A 7,959-nucleotide genomic window follows, 5' to 3' on the forward strand; every position below is an offset into this window, starting at 1 on the left:
ATCAAGATCAGTCAAGGAGCTAGGGTTAGTCACTTCTTTAAGGGACGTTACCTCTTTTTGAAGTGACTTGACCCAGACATTCGATTTAGTTAGCTTACGTAACAAATAATTAACTAAACTGTATAATTTATCTAATTGACAAGCACTTACAATGGGTTTTGGCCTTTTGGAAATAAATACAGATCCGTGGCTTCGCTCGGACTCAGCTTCCGATTCGCTCTCAGTCTTTGATTCATCGATGTGTTCCCGGGCCGTCAGTGCAAGAAAGCTTGTCTGCTCGAGCTCTTCGTCGGAATCTTCTGAGGAGGACTCGTCCCATGTGGCTTGTAGCGCATTCTTCTTCCTTTGCTTCTTTGCTTCTTTTAGGTTGGGAGAATTGGCCTTGACATGCCCCTTTTGATTGCACCGTAGCAGGTTACCTCGAATTTTACCTTTGGACTTGTCTGTGCCTTTTTGGATTGAACCACCTTCTTGATATTCTTCTTTATGAGCCCCTTCTTCTTTCTGTAGAGCTTGCGTACTAGGTTGACGAGCTCGGCTTCTATCTCATCGTCGTCATTATCCGAGTCTAGTTCTTCTTCGGACTCGGGTTCGATCTGACGCTTCTTCCTTGCATCCTTTGTCTTGCTTATACCTGTAAACAATGCAACACATTTCTCGACCGACTAAGCATTAGTTTGTTCATATAATTCGAATTCAGAAAATAACTCATCTAATTTAATTAAAGACAAATCCTTAGAGACTTTGTAGGGCATCGACCATACACACCCATAAAGTGTTCCTTAGAAAGACATTAAGTGCGTACCTTATAACATCGCAGTTCTCCACTTTCTGTCTGATCGCGTGAAGTCCATTTAGTAGATCTTGAATTCTCGCGTGAAGCTGGCTAGCTGTTTCTCCTTCCTGCATTTTGATGTTATACAATTTATTAAAAACTAAGTCACACTTACTTACATTTGTGTCGGACGTGCCCTCGTGCAGCTAGATTAATTTCTCCTACAATTCTTTTGTGCTTGAGAGTGGGTCGACTCGGTTCAGCTCCTCCTTTGTAAGGCCACATTGAAGGATGCACTTGCCTTTGCGTTGGCTTCTACCTTCTTTATTATGCTAGGGTCCAAGTCTTCGCATGATACGAGTTTTTCTGGGCCGTCAAGTGGGAGCGAGATGCCGGTCTTGATGATCATCCATACCTTGAATTGAGTTTAGAGGTATGACTCCATTCGGCCCTTCCAGTAGCCGAAGTCTTCCTCGGAGAAGAGTGGTGGTTGGGTTGTGCTATAGCCTTCTTGATGGGCCATTATAGCAATAGAAATCTTGCACAGAGAAAAAAAACAAAGAACTTGTTCCAAGACTTAGTCTTAGATTAGTAGTGTGAGATTCAAAAAATTAAAACACGAACTCGAGTGATGTTGCACCAGCTTCAAGCAAAACTTTCGATTACGAAAAAACTAGATTGGAAGACGACAATTCTCCTGATTCCGATCGACTATGAAAAATTGAAAATTACCACGAAAAAAATACTTGAATGGTGGTTGCACCAATTCGAAGCGACCCCAGTCGGTTACCAATTGTTGGATCGAAAATGCTAGGGGGGGGGGGTGAATAACGCTCGTGGATATTTCGTTCGTTTCTAAAAACTATCGAGTATATACGCAGCGGAAAAGTAATAAACACAGAAGCAACGCTAACATTGTATCTTTTACTTGGTTCGGAGTCTGTGACGACTACTACTCCAAGGCCCGCGATCGTTGATCGCTTTCGTTGGACAATCACTATAGATCCGAAATTCTTTACAGGAATGTAAGTACAAGTATAAAAATAAAGAATGATTATACCGACAATACAAAATGAAGAAAGTAGTCGTAGATTGTCGGAGCAGTAGAGCGTTGTTGAGGCATTCGGAGCAGCGTATAGGAGCACAAGTTGTTCTATTTTTAGTTGTCTTTGAAGTGCTGCCCGAGGCTCCTTTTTATAGCCTCTTTAGATCTAATCTAGATCCTTGAAGCTCGGGATCAGGTTTGACCTAAAGCGGATCGGTCGACCGATCCCCATGTTCGGTCGACCGATTAGATAATCTCCTCCTCATCCGATCCGATCCGATCACTCCGCTTCGATGAGGTCAACTCATATCCTTGGTTCGGTCGACCGATCCCTGGGTTTGATTGATCGAACCCGATCTGTAATCTGGAAATCTAATCCGGTTGTACTGGGGTTCGGTTGATCGATCTGGCCGTTCGGTCGACCGATCAAGGCTAAGTCTGACCCTGCATAATCGTTAGTTCCCTACAAAATAGAGTTAGATAAGTAGCAAATAATATCAAACAAATAAGTTAACAGCCTTCAGACTGTTTGGTTCTGACTTTGGATTTTCTCTGGAAACCCTAGGTCGGGCCGACGCGTACTATTCCCTTATCGGGGAATGCATCCTCACCTACTCTACTCAGGAGAGTATACATGTTGCCAGTTGATCCTCCAGACCAACTAGACTTTTGCTCAGCGCCCGAAGCTTCCAATCTTTCTGCTGGGCGTCCGCTCCACGACCCGCCCAGTCTTTCACCTAGTTCGCAACACCAGGATTTCAACCTAGGGTTACCACCTCCTAGGATTTTGCTCGAAGTTCTTGACCCACCAAGACTTTCTGCCTAGGGTTACCACCCCCTAAGACCTAGGGTTACCGCCCCCTAAGGTTTTCCCTTTGCCTAACCGCAGCTAGGGCTTTTCCTTACCTAGGGTTACCACCCCCTAAGACCTAGGGTTACCACCCCTAGGGTTTTTCACCTTCCTAACCGTAGCTAGGACTTCTGCTTAAGTACACTTAGGACTTTCCTGCAATCTCATTTAACCTTGTCAGATAACAAAACATCTTAACTTTAGACCTTTTGACATAATCAAAACATAGGTTTGATCGTCAGATGCTTCCCGCACTAACAGTGAATACATACCCACTAGTGGATTTGGAATCTTTTGTATCTGATATCCAATTAGCATCACAATATCCCTCTAAAATAGCGGGATACATTTCATAATGTAATCCGTAGTTCATAGTATATTTCAAATATCTAAGAACTCACATCAGTGCTTTCCAATGGATGTCGTTTGGATTACTCATAAAATGACTCATATTGTTTAACACACAAGCAATATCTGGGCGTGTACAGTTTGCGAGATACATCAAACTGCCTATTATCCGAGAATATTCCAATTGTGATATAGGCTCACCATGATTTTTCGCTAAGTGTTGACTTAGATCTATAAGTGTTTTTATTGTAGAGAGATCATACGCATTGAACATTTTCAACACTGACTCTACATAATGAGATTGTGTCAAAAATATCTCATTGGATGTCCTGAGAATTTTAATTCTCAATATAACATCTTCTAGACCCATATCTTTCATATCGAAATTCTTAGTCAACATTTTCTTTGTACTCATGATTATCGTATGATTACTGCCCATTATAAGCATGTCGTCTACATATAGATAAACGATTACATGACCTTTATAAATGCATTTGTCATATTCATTCATTTTGAATTCATTTGACAACATTGTTTTGTCAAATTTTTCATGCCATTGTTTAGACCTTGTTTAAGTTCGTACAATGACTTAACAAGTCGACACACCTTTTTCTCTTTTCTTGGAGCTACGAATCTCTCGAGTTGCTCCATATAGATTTTTTCTTCCAACTCACCATTTAAGAATGTAATCTTAACATCCATTTGGTGCATTTCAAGGTTAAACAGTGTTGCGATGGCTATCAACACTCGTATAGACATAATCCTTGTCACTGGTGAGTAGGTATCAAAGTAATCAATGCCTTCCTTTTACTTATATCCTTTGGCTATAAGTCTGGCTTCATACTTGTCAATCAATCCATTAGCTTTATACTTGCGTTTTAGTATCCACTTACAACCTAATGTTTTAGTACCAGAAGGAAGATTCACTAATTCTCAAGTATGGTTATTCATAATGGATTCGATTTCATTATTGACAGTTTCTTTCCACAATGGGGCGTCGGGACTAGAGAAAATTTTGCTTAATGTTCTTGGTGTTGGGATCGAAATGTAGCTAGAGGGGGGGGGGGGGGGGGGGAATAGTTTGTCACGTGCTTTGTGTTCTTCGATGCTTGTTTCTTTGATGGTGTGCAGCGGAAATACAAGAAACAAAAACGTACAACGCTAACATTTAAGGATTTACTTGGTATCCACCTCACAAGAGGTGACTAATCCAAGGATCCACACACGCACGCACCCTTCACTATAAAAAACACTCCTTTATGGTAACTACCAAAGGCGGAGAAGTTCTACAAGTTCACACTATAAGAAGAAAGGGAAAGGGAACAAAATACAAGCTAAAAGCTTACAAGTTAGCACAAGAAAATCCTAACCCTAGATTTCTTCTTCTTGCTGTAGATCCGCCTCTTGACTTGGAAGAACCTCCAAGATCCTTCAAGAACTGGCGGTGAGAACTTTGTGAAGATGCTGTGGAAGCGCTGAGATGATCTGAGATGAACAGTGCAAGTTCTGCCGAAGGAATCGAACGCCTGCAACTAAATACGACGCCAACGGTCGGATCCCAATCGATTGGAATGCTCCCAATCGATCGGGGAGGCTTTGGATCGATCCACTGATCGATCCAGAGTGCCTCTATGCTCTCGGGAAATGCCTGGATCGATCGGCTGATCGATGCAGGGCTTATCGCGCAGAATCACGACTCCCAATCGATCGGCTGATCGATTGGAGGCTCCCAATCGATCGATCGATCGATTGGGAGGCCTTCTGTTTGTGCGATGCTTCTCCCCAATAGAACCACTGATCTATTGGGAGAAGGCTTGTCGCGGGGACTCTCCAAATCGATCGGCCGATCGATTGGGCATGAGCCAATCGATCGGCTGATCGATCCAGCTCCTTGATTTTCCCCAAAATCAAGTCCAAAACCCTCTGAACCAACATCCAGTCAACCATGACTTGTTGGTACATAAAACCTAGCGTCCGGTCACCCTTGACCAGCTAGGACTCTCTCACCAAGTGTCTGGTCAATCCCTTTGACCCATTTGGACTTTTCTCCTCTTGCCAAGTATCCGGTCAATCCCTTTAACGTACTTGGACTTTCACCAGATGTCTGGTCAACCTTGACCCATCTGGATTTTCCCGTGCCTAGCTTCACTCACCAGGACTTCCCTTCTGCCTAGCTTCACTCACTAGGGCATCTCTTCTGCCTGACTTCACTCACCAGGTCTTTCACCTAGCTTCACTCACTAGGATTTTCACCTGACTTCACTCTATAGGATTTTCTTCTGCCTGGCTTCACTCACCAGGACTTTCACCTAGCTTCACTCACTAGGATTTCCTCACTGCCTAGCTTCACTCACTAGGTCTTTCCTTCTGCCTGGCTTCACTCACCAGGTTTTTCACCTAGCTTCACTCACTAGGATTTCCTTTGCCTAACCTCCAAGTTAGGACTTTCACCTAGCTTCACTCACTAGGATTTTCCAGTCAAGTATCCGGTCAACCTTAACCTACTTGACTCTCCATCACAATCTCCACACATGAACAATTGCACCTGCAATTTCCATGTGTTATCTACATGTGTTGTCAAACATGTATTGTCAACATGTATTGTCAAACCATCAAAATATAAACATTAAGATTCGAGCTTGACCCAATTCAAGCTCAGTCAAACTAGGTCAACCTTGACCTGGGGAATATTACACCAACAATCTCTCACTTTTTGATATTTGACAATACCTTCTTTAAGTTAGGCTAATCCCATAGCCTAAACCTCCGTCATGCCACTAGGTAATGAAGGCATAAGTTACACCCTTCATTCTCCTCCTAAGAGGGCAAACTCCCTCTTAGATAATGAAGTCCTAACTTAAACCCTACATTTCTCCCCCTATTGGCATACATCAAAACAAACTCTCTCCCTGAAGAGTTACTCAACGTTGTTCACAACTTCACTCGTTGTGATCAACCCGATAATGAAAGTCCCATACCTTTCATTTTCCTTTAACCCTACATTCTTCCCCAATGTAGACAAATGTTCATCCTTGAGCATTTTTAATTTAAACAATGAAGATATCCACTCTCCATTGTAAACAAATGCTCAACCTTGAGCATTTTTACTAAAGAAGGTTAATCACCTTCCAAGGTGTATGAAAAATAATTTTCATGTCCTTAAAGAGTAACTCCCCCTAAAGACATGGTCGTGAACTTCTATCATTGCACCAACAATGACTTGGAATCCCTAAACCTTTAGGAAACCCAAATTTAGAAGTTTAAGGTTCAAAAATTCAATATTGAAACCAAACCTCAACCTAAACTTCAATTTAGTCTTCCTCAACCAATCCATCCTTGTTTTCAACATGAAAACACTCTTTTTATGTATACAAATGTATTTCGAGGGGTTAGGAATGGGTTCCTAGACTAAACTTGGTTTGGAATGCTGAAATCAGGCTTTCCCAGCCAAAATCAGCTTCCTCAATCGATTGGAGTTGGGTCCCAATCGATTGAACCAGCTTGAATCGATCCACTGATCGATTCAGGATGGCTGGATCGATCCAGGAAGCTTCTGTTCGCGAGAAGTTTGCTCTCAATCGATTGCCCGATCGATTGAGACCCTTCAATCGATCGCCCTATCGATTGAGACCCTTCAATCGATCGGGTGATCGATTGAATGCATGATAGTTCTGAAATTCACTTGCGGTGAATTCCAGAAACTCCCCAAAAATTCCCTAACATTATAAAAATCATAAAAATTTGTGTAGATGCTATTTAGGGCATATATTATCATGGAAAAAATAGTTTTATAAGAAAATACTTCATATTTTCAAAGATTTACACAAACTAGAAAAACTTGTAAAAATTTTAGTGTTTTCTTCTAGTTTGTGCCTAACTATTCAATGGTGAGTACTATCAAAAGATAGCCTTCACCAAGGTTTTCCAAAAGTATTTTAAAATGATTTTCAAAAACCAATATCCCACCATGTTTCTTGGGCTTAATGCACATGACTTGTACATTAGCTTTCCCAATGATGGGAAAACACATAATTATGTGTTTTGATGAACTTAAAACTCAAAAGAATGCACTAAATCAACATCTTGAGTTTTGTTCATCATCCTAACATCTCACTTGTATCTAATGTGCACTAAAACACATACAAGTCACCTTATGGGTCTTTGTGAGATGTACAATTTGATTTTGCCCTAATCTAGGGATCATGCATATCTATCTAGGCATTTTTGAATTATTGACATCCAATTTCTTAAAATATGACACATTTTACTCTTTCCAAGAGTAAACCCTTTATCCTTTTCATTTTCAAAGGTTAATAATAATCTTGAAAATGCTCCTTGAGTGTCAACTTCATCATGATTGGGTTAACTACCCTTCCACTTAGAGTTGACACTCTCTAATCCATATATGGGGTAGAGAAGATGCTCCTAGGAACCCAAAATCTATTGGTGCTCCTTGGATGCTCTAGGTACTCACTAGGGATAACTTCCCTAGATACCTTCCTAGTGACCTTGTTTGACTTCTTAGAAGCCTTGGTCACATTTTCTAAGTCAACCCTAGGGATTGCTTCCCTTGTGACCTTCTTTGTGACTTTCTTGGACTTTTTAGAAGTCTTAGTCACATTTGTTGCAAAAATACTCTTAGGAATAACCTCCCTAGTATTCTTGACTTGACCACTAGACCTAGGGTTTGTTCCATAACTATATGGAACTCTATGGTAAGTAGGTACATCCTTTTTGGTTTTAGGTTTGTATCCCAAACCTCTATGGCCCTTGGATGACCCTTGTTGTCCTAAACCTAGATTTTTCTCATTTTGCCCTTTAAGGATATTTTCCATCCTTTTATGGTCTTTTCTAGTTTGTCAAGTCTTGACCTCAAGACTTGATTTTCCATCACTAAGTTCTTAGTTTTTGGTTTTCCATTAAGTCCATGAGCATTTTTGT

Source organism: Zingiber officinale, chromosome 8A (genome assembly GCF_018446385.1).
Source record: "Zingiber officinale cultivar Zhangliang chromosome 8A, Zo_v1.1, whole genome shotgun sequence".
Classification (NCBI taxonomy): Eukaryota; Viridiplantae; Streptophyta; class Magnoliopsida; order Zingiberales; family Zingiberaceae; genus Zingiber; species Zingiber officinale.